Source organism: Alligator mississippiensis, chromosome 11 (assembly GCF_030867095.1).
Source record: "Alligator mississippiensis isolate rAllMis1 chromosome 11, rAllMis1, whole genome shotgun sequence".
NCBI lineage: Eukaryota > Metazoa > Chordata > Crocodylia > Alligatoridae > Alligator > Alligator mississippiensis.
Genome location: NC_081834.1, coordinates 8238943 through 8254258, shown reverse-complemented (window position 1 = coordinate 8254258; position 15316 = coordinate 8238943). Strand labels below are relative to the sequence as shown.

Genomic DNA, 15316 nt, shown 5'->3' with positions numbered 1-15316 from the left:
TAGCATCCCCTAATGGCTTTTAGGCGATGCTGACTGCACAGTAGCTCGTTACTCCTGTGTAGCAGCATCACATCACGCTTCGTGCCACACAGTGCTACTGTGCAGTAGCTCATTATTAGCTTTTGGTAGCAGTCAGTAGCTTTTGAAGGTAAGACTTCCTTGGGTCTCTGAATATAGGAACCAAGGCACAGCATAGGAGAGGGGCTGAGAGAAATTCTCAGGTGTAGCAGACACACCATGAGCAAAAGAGAAGCAGCTGAGTATGGGGAGATCAAGGGCACTGGGGGGATGGCTTAGTCTTACCTTCCTTGTGTGAACTTACCTGGCAGGGGAAATACCATGAAAGTGGCTCTCTGCAGAGGTCGGATAACCTTGAACACAGTGTATAGTAAAGGGTGGAGGTCTGTTCAATTCAGTGCAGACTAGCCCCCCTCCAAGAATCTACTATAGCCTCCCAATGAGAGGATCTTCACTACATGCCTATTTTACGGAGATGAGGGATTTCTCCCTAGCTTGCTCCTTTGGCCTGTTGCCTAAGGGCATGTGAGACTTGGGGTATCCAAACCCCAAGACCTCTGGGCTTCAGCCTGCACGTACAATGCCTGCAATGGATTTGGGAGTATCTAAAGCCCCAGGCTGAAGAATCTGGGAGAAAAGACACTTTCCAATGGTAGCACCACATAGATTTGAACGATTGAGCTCTGCTCAGTCAGTGGATTTTGGAACAGATTTGGCTAAGTTGGTCTGAGACAGGAAATTAAAAAAAAAAAAGTGAACTTGCTGTGCCTAGCTTCCTATATTCAGAGATATGAGGAAGCAAGTTTTACATTTAAAATCTTTTCTTATCCCAACTACAGAGTTGGTCCAATAGAAGATATCACCCTAAGAAATTCACACACAGAGAGGCCAGTGGGTCTCAGCCAGGGTACCAAGAGATCCTGTCAAGGGTGATGCAGGGTGTCACGCAGTGTTAGCACTGTGAGGGGTGCAAACACAATTCACAAGAGAAACACAAGAGATTTCAAATAAAGATCCATGACGTTAGACACATGCTGACCTGTTGTGGGCTTTCTGAGCTCTGTTCAATGGAAGAATTGCTCGGATATTTGTTCTGATATTAAAAGAAAAATGGGTGAAAATTAAATGCTGGTCGGGGCAGGGGGGATCTATCAAGGTGGAGGCTTGAGCCTAGAATGGTTGAGAGCCACTGCCTTACACTGTTTGGGAACATTGGTTTCAGTGAGGGAGATCTGGAAGAAAAGGTGAAAGGGATGTTTCAGTTGTCTAATGGAAGCCAAGAACGTGAAAATAAAATATGAAGTCCTTCATCCAAAGAAAAAAATCATTACAAAAATTATCACAAATAAAGCAATCCACGTCCCATGCAGGACAATCAGATGTATGTTCTACTCTACTTTCTCCCTTGCTCTGTATCCTACACCCTTCTTGCAAGTGCTTCCCCAGTACACAAAATGCTGACAAAATTGAAGAGCAGTTAAAAAAAAATCCTATTGGAAATACAAACAACACCCTCAGTTTCTGGGCAGCTCTAAATCTCATCCCTCAAAAACTTTCTTTTGATTTCTTGCAGCTGCTGCAAACAAAAAATTCGCACATGGATTTCTTTAATTGCTAGAAGAGTCATTATAAGAAGGAACAGGCTGCATTCTGAAGAGAGAAATATATAGCAGTGAACTTTATATGCTTCTTTTACTCTTTATATGCTTCCTTTATATGCTTCCTTTACTCTTCCTTTACTCTTTTAATATGTTTCCTTTACTCTTTAGTTAAATGCTATTCTGTTACTTGCACAATGGTAGATGTTGAAAATGGAATGTAAAAAGGTGAGCTCAAAGCATGCTGCTTGTGGGGCTACAGGGTGAGAAAAAGGAAGATTTGGAGAGGTGTGTGTGCAAGCTGAATGTTCTGCACTGGAGAGCAGAAACCAAGAAAGAATGCATCTCTGTAGTGGTATTCCACATTCATAAGCTAAAAATTTAAATTAAATTAAAATATGAAGAGCAATTGAATGATCTGTGCTTGTTAACAGAACCAGAAAAAGGGTATTACATGGGATGGGCCTCCCATTGATAACGGGAGAGATTCTCCGTGAGTTCAAATGGCAAAGGGTTTTGTTTTAGGAAGAGAAGAGCATAGGCTGTATCCTGTTAATCCACTGATCCTCCTAGCAGCCATGCTGTGCAGATATTGATCTGTATTGATCCCAGATTTGTTGCAATACTTTGGCATGATACAAATGTTGGTGATGTCTAGTAAGACAGAAACCTCAGAGGTCTTTGAGACTTAGGTATAACCTTGTATAAAAAAAGCTACATTAAGAAAAAGTAATGTCATAGAGTCATAGACAATGAGGGTTGGAAGGGACCTCAGGAGGTCATCTAATCCAACCCCCTGCTCAACGCAGGACCAGCTCCAACTACATCATCCCAGCCCAGTCAATATCAGTGTTAACTTTGCACATCTACCATGTCTGCATGTTTTATGATGACACAGTTTTAATTATATTATTTTACCATTTACCTTACATACATGTAGTCTGGTTTGGTTCTTGCATGCTTATGCCATTTTTTTCATTGTCATCCTGGTCCAGGATATCTTTATGGCATTAAGTAGTGGAAATTGGAAGTCTAGATTCATTACGAAATTTTGAAAATCTCCAGCATAGATGCCTTAGGCTCGATCCTGTATCACTGAAGTTAATGGGAGATCTTTTGATTTCAGTAGCAGCAGGGCAGGCTCTTGTTATGCTCACGATCAGTGTTGCCAGATATATAATAATTCTCATATATGTATGGTGAATTCAGCCACTGTACCATGTATGATAGATAATTTAAAGTGGCTCATGTGTATGATAATTCAGGAAGACCAAAGAGTATTTGCATTTGAAAGAAAAATTCAGATTCAGTCAATTCTCCATCTTCATATAGAATTTGGGATATTCTATCTCATGTATACAAATTCACTAGGAACAGGTTATGTGTCACATGTAGCAGCATAGGACAGGACTCTGACATGGAATTTTACTGGGAGGTTGAAGTTCTAGGAGGTGACACTGACTTAGATGATCCACTTGCTATTTGTGGCATGATGTCATATTAAGGATGGAAAAGACCTTTATATTTGCATATTCTTCGATATTTTGCAATATATATATATATATATATATTTGTAAAGTATATTAATATTGGACTTATTATAATAATATTCCCATTTTTTTCAAATTTGGCAACACTGTTCAAGAGCTTTCTTCAAATATATGCAGTCAAAGCCCTCATGCATTTACCTACAAACATTAGCACAAATCCCAGTAGGTGCAAGTCTAGGGGATAAGCTAATTATCTATGGAACTCTATTAACTTCCCATATGTGAACAGCATAAACTTTCTGAGGTCAGTCAGAGATGAGGCAGTAAACTATTAAAGTAATTTAGATCAGCACTTGACGACCTATGTATAGCAGCATATTTTCACCCCTGCTCTGTGCAATCCTGTTTAATATGTAGGACGGTGTGTTGGCCCATATAGTGTGTGATTTCTACTTATGTTACTGACATCATCTCTGTGCAATACCAAATGTGGCACTTGAATTTGCCACATTTGCCGAGTCCTGTATAAACAGAGAGCAAAAGAAAAAGTTTCCTGATCCAAAGAGCTAACAATCTGCATAACATTATCCCTATCATTTCCTGATTCTTGAATGCTTCGCAGTGCAACCTTAAGACTGCCATGTTTTGATGGAATGTCCAAGGGTCGTACAAAATAACATTAAAAAAAACCAGCATTCTGACCTTGCAGGTATCTAGTGAATTGTACCTCTTTCTTGTACCTCTAATCCGCTAAACCATTTATGTACAAACTTTATTAGAAAAAAAACCTTTTGGACAGAAAATAATTCATCCCCAAGGATAACTATTTAAAAAATGTATGAAGAGCTGAAAACAGGGATTGGAATAGAGACCATTATACAACCTTCATTATGGAAGTTTCCTCCATTCCTCCTACAATATCTACCCAGGAGAAGGTTTCCTATGGGAGCTGGTTTAACCCACCATGTCCTCTTTTTAATGAATGCCTAGGCTTGATTTGGTCAGATAATGCTTTCATTTTTCTTTTCTCCTAAACTTGGTTTATTCAGTTCCACCATCCTCTTACCCATGTAAATCCCATGAGTTTTTGTTCGCCTTTCACATTGTGTTTGATACCTAGACTTTGGGGCAGGGACCATAATTTTTATTCTGTCAGAATGATCTGAGTTCAGTGTCATCCTGATCCTTGACTGGGTTTCCTAGTGGCTACCAATGATAGCAATAACTCAAATAGAATCATCATCATCATCATCTACTTAGCAAGAGATTATTTTGACTTCTCTTTACTTTGTCCAAAGGCTTATGCACTGTATCTTCCCCACCCCTTATTTAATGTAAAGTCTCTGCTTTTATTTCTGATGCTGTTCAAAACCATGTTTCAAGACTTCATTGACTGGATGCTAGGATAGAAAATGACTCCTGGTTTCAGGCTCTTGTCTGTGTCCTGGTATTACAGTCACTCCTCTCTGTGTTTGTGGTAAGTTTTATGATGTTTCTCTTTCTGCTTGTGCATTATATTCCCTAAAATAGGCAGAGAGAAAGAGAGAGGTAAAGAAATACACAAAGTTTACCGGTTAGGGTGGGCTGCAAAATGTTGCCAGGATATGCACCTCCTCTTTAAAATGCCACTTATGTGGAAGAATTAAAGGAATGTGGCAGTAGGGATGAACAAGACAGTTAAAACAGCCATTGACCCTGGTCTCTCAAAACATGTATCTACCCAAGGCAAATACTTGGCCATGTTTTAGCATTAACAGCAGACTTGCCACCGCTTTCTGGGGCCACCAGTTGGGGAGGGAAGCTCAACTGCTTTCACTGCCTCTGATCTTATTCTCTACATAGGACTGACTAGACTTTATTTTGGCTTCCGAGACACTTTCAAGGCAGACTGACCTCTTTACCAGACACTAGCTAGTAGTAACCTTTTTAAACATATGAATACCCCTTGCTAACATAGAAGTAGATGATGCAAAATATTTTCTCTGCTCTCTTCTCAGTCCCTTAGGATATGGGTCAAGAGTTGAAGTCAGATAGCACAGCATGAGTTCACCCAAGGGGCTTTTTCACTGCTAAGGTCTCACTGCAGCTCACTGACAGACCAAAAAATCTACCATTTTTTACAGGTAACTCATACTACAGCTAAGATTAGATAAAGCTCCCATTCTAAGTCATCTTTCCCAGTTGCTCAGGAATTAGCAGGCTGGCATTTGTCAGGCTCCCTCTCAGGTTGAATTTTTAGAAAGTGTGAGCAAAATCAGTTCAGCTGTTGATGAGTTACGCATCAGTGAGAAATACCGCCTTCCCCCTGTGTGTGTGAGCATCATCCATATACATGGAAGGCACACAAAAAGCCACCCCCTGTTTATGAAGATCTTTATTTAGGTTCAGAAGTCAAGTGCTTGAAAGTTAGGAAATGCTAGAAATAGGTTTGCTAGTGCAGTCGGAGTTGTGCCACTTTGCAGCTGGTGACTCTGCAATCCATTAGGTGCCCATAGCCTTCACAAGCTTATGGTTGCTGGGACACAGGAAAATTCTGGGCTTTTCCCTGCCTCAGGACAGAAAGGCACTGGTACCCAGTACACATCTCATTCATTCCCCTGGAAGCCCACAGGGCCCATTAAATATGGTTTAAAACTGCCTTGAACAACTGGAGTAGCGCCAAGCAGATAGACCTGGAATGAAGGTCTAGCCTTTTCTCTTTCTCTTTCCTCTACAGAATGCTTCCTTCAAACACAAGATGCCATAGGAAAAATTCTGCTCTCGCTTACGTTGATCTTACTTGGAGTAATTCCCCTGACATGAACTTATTGGGATATCAAAGTCAATGGGATTCTCTTCAACTCACACCTGTGTAAAAATTAGAGTAAAATCATTCCTGACTCCTGCTTCCCTTGCTCACACAAATCTTCCACTGGTGATGAGAATGGGGATCAGGATTTGGATCTGTAGCTGGAGGGACATCTTCCTTCAGAGGGTCTCACAAGAACCAGTAAGAACCTATTGGGCCCATGTTACATAATGTGAGCAGGTAGAATTTGAGCACTGAATAAAGCAGATCTTTGTCAGACTCCTCACCTCGGCATGACTGCACACTGACTGTCTGGTTGATGGGTAGTGCTGGTGGCCTACTGTTCAGCTCTGATCGGGAGGGAACATCTGGCGCTGGGTGCAGCACATCAGGAAGCTGCTTTGATTCAGAAGATGGAAGCAAAGCAAAAAAGAAGAAAGAGGTTTGCTGTAAACTTGGACTCCAACTCAGATGACGCATAAATCTGTGAAACTTGTAACAAGCTGTGTCACTCTTGAATTGGGCTTGTCAGCCATAAGTGGATTCATTAGGCACCTGACTACACCTCTTCTGCATACACCATGATCCAGAGGATCAACGGTTGCCAGACTGCTCAGCTCCTCCATCCTCCACGGGACATAGAGACTGGTATCATGTGTCAGCTCACAGGCTACATCTCTGTCTGTGAGTAACAAACCCACATGCAAATTCTCTGGAGGAGACCCATGGGCACATGATGAGCTGTGCTCTGAGAAACTCAGTACTAAAATTTCAGGGCCAGGGAAGAGGATAAAAGTGATGATTTATCTACAGCTAAGGCTGGAGAGATTTTCTGCTTCAGCATGGTAAGGCTGCTCACGGAGACGTTCTTCCCTGACCACTCGAGGTGGTTGTACCCGGCCAGAACCGAAGGCCTGGAATGAAGTACAGAGCATCTCTAGGGTGTATGTGCTACCCTGATAGGTGCTTTGGAAATATTGACAGAGACAGGCAAGTCACACCCACAACACATGAGGGTGAGAAAGCCAGCTGAGTGGCTTCTCCACTGCTCTGCTTGCCAAAGCAACAGAACAGCAGCATTTCAACACCTTCTGGCCTTAACGCTCCTGCATAAAATGGCTGAAGATTGAGCCCTGTGCTTCCAAACAAACAGGAACAAGTTCCCAAGAAACGGGGGAGAGAAGAAATACTGTTTTTCATACCCCGTGCCCCTCTCTCTTGTTTAGAAAAAGTGTTATTCAGTTATATGGACTATTTAAAGGGCTGTGGCTAAATGGGAGTGACTATAAAATCCATGTTCTAATAACAATAATAATTGTAAAGGGTACAACAACATTTATAACCCTTGTTACAGGCCTGAGCTATCATATCCATAGCAACTGCAGCAAGTGGTACATGCAATATATTTAGCAATCCCCTACACCTGCCTAAAATAGACACCAATAAATTATGTCAATGTTTGTACCTTTTGGCAGCATTTGAAGGGGCCAGAGATGCATGGTACATTTGCGCTTGGCTTGTGCAGAGCTGTGCAACAAGAATGTTGCTTTTGTACCAAGCATCTGTCTCCTTCTGTTTACCTTCCCTTTCATGTTTTTTAATGTGACAAACTTGTCAAAAGAGGAAACTCAAAGGTGAATCGTGTACTTGGGGAAGCAAGGTGAGTGATAGGTAGAAGGGAACAGATGCAGTTTGCTTATGGCATCTGTCATCTTCTTTGCTTCCGCACTGCGGCTGTCAAAGTGTGGCTAACATGAATGTATTGAATTAATAAACTTTTGCAAGTGATTAGGGCTGTATACATCTCCCTGTTGAAGGCAAGGGCAACACGGTCACACTTGATATTAAGGATATGTATACATATATACAGTTTATAAAGAGTTAATCAATGACTGAGAGGTGTTTTAATACACGGTTAATCAATTGTTGTAGATTGTCAGAGTCCAACAGGTCAATTGTGTGCTTACAACCATGGCATATAACCATCAAGGAGACCATCTGTTGATGTACTTATTACAGTCTTTAACATGCATTACTCATGTCTGCAACATGTTTATAACAGCTATTAACCTTATAGTATTAACCCTTTAGAATATTTGTTAAAATTAACCTTCATATAAACTGTGCCTAGAAAGATTTCCATCAACTTCCATGAGAAAGGGGTCAGATCTTTGCCCTGCGTAATGGACAAAAGAGTTCTGTCCCTATTATTTTATGATAGATGCATTTAGCTCTTAGTGTTTTAATCCTGTAAACCTTAAGTACGCAGCAATTTTATTGATCACAGGCTTCACATTTGACCATTCCAGTCAATGTGATAAAGCTACAGAGCAATCGTGTCTAAGTTCTGTAACAACAACAGTAACAAGCACGCTAACAAGAGCTTGCTATATTTGATGTTTTTATAGGAACTTCCACCCAAAGGTTTTTTCATGGTGTTTATGAACAATTAAGCCTCATGCCTCTTCCGTGAGGAACATTGTCCTACCAAGACACCAAGGTGCAGAATAACACAAGATCACTCAACAAGAAAGTAGTAACATTGAGAATAAAATCTATTTTTTATTTTCTGACGTTTTCTGATTTTTTTTCTGACATCAGATATTCAAATAGAAAGACAGAAATTTCTTTAAACCTCTCTCCAGAATTACATTCTGCTTCTTTATCCAATTCTAATTTACCCAAAACAAAACTCGTTCAGAACCTGGAGCTGGGAAAGCAAAGGAGATGGGTTTTAATCTAAGTGAAAGCCTGACTGAAGTCAACCAGGCTTTTTTCAGAGTACAGGCTGCAGAGCTGCCATTAGAGGAGTGGAACTTTTTCAGATTTCTGGAAACAATAAAGAATAATGGTACCTTTCAATTAGAGATTCTTTTAAAATACTTATTTGATTTGGGTCTCTGTTAATCCTGTGGTATCCTGATGTAGCACCAAAATATTTCTTTGAGCCAAATGAGATTTACCTTGTTCAGAGAGGCATAAACTATTGTAGGCAACAGCCTAGTTGGTCAGATAGTATTTCATAGCATCTGACAAAGTAGGCTGTCGCCTACAAAAGTTTATGCCTCTCTGAACACGTTTGCTTCTGAGTTTATCTTGCCTTTTGATTGACTAACATAGTTAACTACCTCTCTGAACCAAATTAAAACCAAATGATCTGACACTTGGGGGGTGGGAAACAAAGAATAAAGGTTTATGTCCTGCTAAAATAAATCACTAAGAATGATGTAAAGACAGTACTTTTATGGGCTAGACTGAGTCATACAGTTTGGGCTAAAGTAAAAAGTTAATAGAAATTAAAGGGTTTAATTCTAATCTCACTGACACAGGTGAAAATAATAGGCAAATCCACTGAGTTCAAGGGACTTTCATCACAGCCCCACCAGTGTAAAAAGGGAAGGAAGCCAAAAAAAGACTAAATCCTGCTTTCAGTTACATTAGTGACCTAATGCAGAGCAACTGTTAAAATCAAAGGAGGCACTCTGAACACACATTGGAGTAACTGAGCCCTGCATATGGGGCAATGGGAATTTTAACTAAGCATATAGCACAAGACTGGACTTTCCTGTCTCAAGCAATTTGGAGGGGAGCACATGATAATTCAATTAAATAAAGCAGGTTACGAACATAAGGAGTGAGGATGTTTCCAGACACCATTAAAGGTAAATACAAACTAGAATCCCCTTTCACTCTGAATAGGAAATTTACCCCCTTAACCTATAGGATTGCGTCCATTTATAGGAATAAATTCATTTGAGATTAATTCATTTTCACGCTTTAAACTAAATTAATATATGCCTATGGATAGCTAGCTATTCATTTAAAACAGTATAGATAATACTTTAAGCTATTTAAGCTTATTTCCAGTCAGTGTGGGAATGTGCAAATATTAGCACATTCTGAAGGCTGGTTTTGAATGGCCCTTCAAACTTGATGCACATTGACATCAGTTTTTCCCCCCATACTACCGGGTATGTGTACTGTATGACTATATCTTTCAAAAATGGATTACTCATATAGGCAAAAAAAGCAGCCAAAGAAATACTGCTCTAACTGTGGAAGAGATGGAAAGAAGGTTGGTAATCATAAGCGGGTTGGAAAATGAATTAAAGACAACAGAGGAAAGAACATGACTCAGGTATGTGGATTTGGTTAATCCATAAATCAGATACCTGGAGGGAAGCTGTAAAGTCTAAACAGAAGTTCCCAGGTTATGATGAATTCAAGAAGTTCTTACGTTCCATTAACAGATGGCTTTCCATCAATGCTTTGGTGAAATATGATGCTCTATTCACCGTCTTTGTCTCAGAGCAGATATCTGGTTTCTTCCACCCCAAAGTGAGCATTTAGTGGATAACCACTGAGTTTATGAAGGGAATATTTCCCTCTTGATGTGTTGGTCATAGAACTAATGTCTTTTCACTCTTGGTCCCTTAACAATTTACTTTATGTGGTCTCACACACAATTCAGTTATATAAAATGCCCTTCTTTATTTTTTTCTTTTAAATGGGGTAAGCTTGAACCAAGATGCTAGATCAATACTACTCCCAAACTTTCAGTAATATAAAAGACTGGGATTTTGTTTAGGATTGGATGGGGAGTTTTGTTTTCTTTTTCTTTTCTCACTCTTTCTCTCTTGGGGTACCATAATTTTTCCCTTATTGCAGTCTCATTTGCCCATAGTCTTAAAAAAACCTATTTGTAGCCTTTCTCCAAACAAGTTGTGATATTTTAATGTGTGAATAAAATGGTTTCATAGGACAGAAATGACTCCAGATATGTTCCACAGAGCTCATATTCTTAATCCTAAATTAGGAGGGGATTATCATCCTGATAGAGAAAATCTTTTCCTCTCTTGTTTACATACAGATCTTGTGTTTTTGTTAACTCCTTTGTATTCAGCTCCATGAGGGTTAATCCAAACTTCTGATTTTCTCTGGGTCAGGTCTTCTATCCCCTTATTTGTTTTCATCGACTCCATGAGACATTTGCAGCTAAAATTCAGTCCAACATGGGAATCCATAGTATAACAGCTGGTGGGACCAACCATCAAATAGCTGGTATGCAAATAGTATACCCTTTTTGGTGACCTACTCTTTGACTTCAATGCCCCATTCCAGCAATCCATCAAATGTTTGGGACTGTTCAAATATTTGTCTGATTATTTTGGACAAACCCGCAAAAGCTTTTCCTCTAATATCTACAAAAACCACATGCTCCCCATTTTCTTCCTAAAATGTGCTCCTCCAAGCATTCCTAAGCTAGAACTGGTTTTCATGCCCGGAAGGGATGAGAATTTGCCTTTCCTGTGTGCGCTTCTGAATGTGTTTTATGGAACGAGGGTTCTCATTTGCCTGTAACTTCCCATACTGAATTCATTGGTCTTCTGACATTCCTGGCACCAGGTCTGTGTTCCCATAAAATGAGCCAGAAGAAACTTTGAAAACAGAATTTTTGTAGTTTCCCCACGTAGGGCCAAATTCAATTCCAGAGTTAGCAGGTGCAACACTCCCTGATTTCAATGGGAATTCTATCTGCTTATGCAGGAGCTGAGTTTGCTCCACCGTATTTGGACTTCCTTCCCAGTCATTCTCTTCAGTCAATACAAGGCATGAACCATAACCTAGTAAACACCTCTGAATTCCCTAAGAAAGGGATCCTACTGTCTTTTCAGGAGACTTTCGGGAAAATATTTGTTAACCTGGCAAAGCTTCTTTTGCTGTTATTCTCGCATGTGAATCCAAGAAAGGTTCTTAAAATCACACACATTCCACTTGTTTAAAGGGGTAGTATACACGTAAAAAGCTCTCATCCAAGCTTACTTTTTTCCCTGAGTTTCCCCTTGACAATCTCCTTTCTTAAGTGATCAGTGCAGCAAGGAATTATTTTAAATATATTACAGAAATTTGCTACATCTAATACAAACCAGCTCTGAACAATCTCTCCTATAAAGAGGAGGTAATATTCCCTGAAGAATTATTTCCTCTGTCTCAGTCTCACATAAAAAACCTGTCCAATTGCCTCGGATAATGTGCTATCGAACTCAGACCCAGGTGCAGAAAAACACTTAAACCTATACTTAATAACATCCCTATTTACGACAGTACTTAAGCTTACATTAAAGTTGAGACTGCTTGTGTGCAGTCCTAAATCACTTGCTTTTTTTAACCAGGCCCTAATTATCTTTGTCTCAAGATTTGCCCTGTGTATGATATGAATTACAGTAAACATAGGGCATATTAGATACTTATTAAGATAATGTTAGATATTAAGTCCAGGCTTGTGCTCAGGGTTCAGGTTCGACACTGAAATCTCATGAGATTTGCACTTCACATTAAATTTGAAACATCTTGGGTCAAAATCTCATAACACTTGTTTTCACAAGATTCGTTTATAGATTTTGCAAATTTAGATTAAATTGGTATAAGGAAGGGGGTGATTAGACAGACAAGCCAAGTATTCAGGGGATAAAAATAAAATGTCTAACAAAGTAAGTCTTCTAGTAAGGCAGAAGCTCTGGGTCTTATAAAGTGACAAATCTCATTACATTTAAAATATGGAGGGGAGGGGGTAAGGGGATTGTTTGCTTCTGTGCTTTGAACAGGCCACATCCCCAGCACTTAAGGGAAGAATGAATAATATTGGGCTAGACAGGAGCTTTGCTGGTTTACATAAGGGAAGATCTGACCCATATGCATGTGCCTCCAGTGCACCTCAAGTAGCTGGTAGCACATATCTCCGTGACTTTCCAAGGGGCGTATACTTCTGAACGCTACCATTTACATCTCATCAATGCTTAGGAAACTTGCTCTAAGATATTCCATCTCCCCATTCTGTTGGCCCTGAATCTGAAGAAAAATTTCCCTCTAAAGGAGGCTATGACAGGGTCTCTCACGTTCCTCCAGAGGAGATTGCTTTGAGCATCCTTGTTTAGCACTGCCAGCTCCTACCAGTATTTGAGTGGGGAGCTCCAGCCTATGGTAGTGCTAGGTCTGGATAGACAACTGATTAAAATAAACATTTCCATTATAAGAGAGAATGGCTTGTGTTGTCATCATGTGGAGTTTTATCACACGTACAGTAAGATAGTCCCTTGTAAAACATAATGCTCTCAAGTAGGCATAGTAAACCAAAAACAATCAAGATCTTAATGGGTAATATGTTTTTATGTGTTTACAAGCTTATAGTGCTATATAACTTCAGAGCCCAAATACAGCAGTGGCCTCTCCAAATCATACTATTAATATTGCATAATAAGCAATGCTGCTACTGTCAAATTCTGACACACCAGAGGCTTGTTTCTGGCACTTTCAGCCCTAATAAAAAGTTATCCTATAAACTGTGTGCACTCTAGCATGTGCCAGAAAAATCTGCTCTGCACTACCTTGGTCTAACTCTGATTACAGTGCAGTTACACCACATTGACACAAGTGTAACCAAAATGAGATTTAGCCTTCTACCACCTATTCACTAAATCTGATTTTATGCAATAGATTAGAAATTAACTATCGAATGTAGACAGGGAAGCAGAAACAGCATAGAACTGAGCACCAGTGAGTTACACTAATTCTAACAAGCGATAAATTCTCATCCCTGGCATAAGTAGCTTTCATGCAGCAAATATGCAGAGGGGTTTAGGAGCCAAAGCTCCCCTCTTTCAAGCCAGAGGCAGGGCATGGGATGATCCACCAGGCTGTTGTGGTGAAAGTGGCTTGGTGTATTTCCTACGGATATGTCACCACCGCACGAGGTACTGCTGGGTAGTTACCCCAGTTAGTTTCATTGACTCTACACGGTGTGTCACATTGTGTTGTACAGATATACCCCGGCTGGGCACGTTTCTGCATGGAAGTTTTTAACATTGTACCGCAATAGCTGGTAGAAGAGTGACTCTTCTACTAACTTCCTGCTCTAGCCTGCTCCAAAGAGAGAATAAGGAGTCATGAAAGACATCCTGCACCTGTTGGCATTACAGTTGAGGACAAACAACAAGAGACTTTAGACATCTCATTTCAAAGTCAGCACTTCCCTGTGGCATGTAGGGATGTGGTGTTCCCCAGGACAGTGCAAACTTACAGTTCTGCAGCTTTGTAATTTTTCAGACAGGGAGCCAGAGGAGCAGAATTTGTCCCATTCTTTCCATCTCTCTTAGGTGAATAACTTGAAATAAAGTGATGAACCCCTCTGACCTCTAAGTTTAGCTCCCTTTCTCCTGCTAAAAAAGAGGTTCCTGCTCCTAGACAACCATTGCAGGTGCTCCTGCATTTGTGGCCCCTGAAACCTTTACTAAGAAGCTTGTAGCGAATATCATAGAAAATAAAAAAGAGGGGGAAAAAAAGACTGACAAATGATTGGTGTCTTCCCAGCTCACAAAACCAAGGACAGGACCAAGCGTTTAGCCCGGCAGTTTTATAGGGCAGTAGTATATTTATGAAAAATGGACTAAATGCCTCTGGTTGGAAAGACTATTGAGTAAAGAATAGCATCACTGCAATTTGTTCCTTATTTGCCACCAACAAGAGGTAAGTATATGGCAAGTGCAGGAAAACAACAGCAAGAGTTTGCATAATGCAAAACCACTCCAGGAAACTTAGTTCCATGTAATAAACTATTATACAGGCAAGGATAACAAAGACATGGAGACTGTGAGGTATTAAATTGAATGATGGTTTCAAAACTGAGAAAATCCTCATTTTCTTCTATTTTTTTTCCCTAGTTTGTCAATGCCCTGATGATGGACACGTGGTCAGTACCTGAACAGAATAGACCATTTCCACACCAATGTCTGTCCCTTCCCCACAGTAAGTAGTGTACAGAATGTGTTAATGTGTCTATTCTTATGCTAAAATTAATGGAAGGCTGCTGGTGTTTCAGATAGATGTTGATTGTATAATATTTGTATGACAAATGTTACTAATTTGAGGAACCCTCCAGATAAACTTACATAGATTTGTCATGACAGACCTTGAAAACTCCCTTTCATTTGACTAGGACTCTGCTTGGTCACTTGTGTTAGAGCCCTGAGTTGTCTGATTGTAGCTAGCGTGTTTTAATATCAAAGGTGGATATTTAACATCAGTCTGTTTAGTCCAACTTTTAAATATTTTCACTTTAATCCTGTTTCTTGCTGGAGTACGAGAGAGAAAATTTGAACTTCAGTTCATGCAGGTATTTACTTCCGTAGAGAATATGGAGCACAGTTAAAGTTTTGTGTTACTTGGATTAAGAAAGAAAAATAAGTAATGTAAGGGGCTTGTCAGAGTGCTGAAGGGTGGATCAAACCTGCTTCTCAGAGAGAAGTGGTGTGTTGGAGAAAACAGGGGCTTTGGCATGAAAAATCCTTAGGAAACATTCACTACTCATGTAGCTTTGGTGGCAATAGCTATGCTGGAGTCTTTAGTAGTACCCAGTAGTAAACTCA

The 15316-nt window shown here is 40.0% G+C and overlaps 1 long non-coding RNA gene across 1 annotated transcript; it reads left to right on the top strand.

Annotated features, from left to right (window-relative positions):
* Positions 1-585: 585 nt before the first annotated feature.
* Positions 586-8464, top strand: LOC109280611 (uncharacterized). The gene is made up of 2 exons (XR_009455535.1): positions 586-5229; positions 5823-8464. It is a non-coding gene; the product is annotated as an uncharacterized LOC109280611 (long non-coding RNA).
* Positions 8465-15316: the final 6852 nt, after the last annotated feature.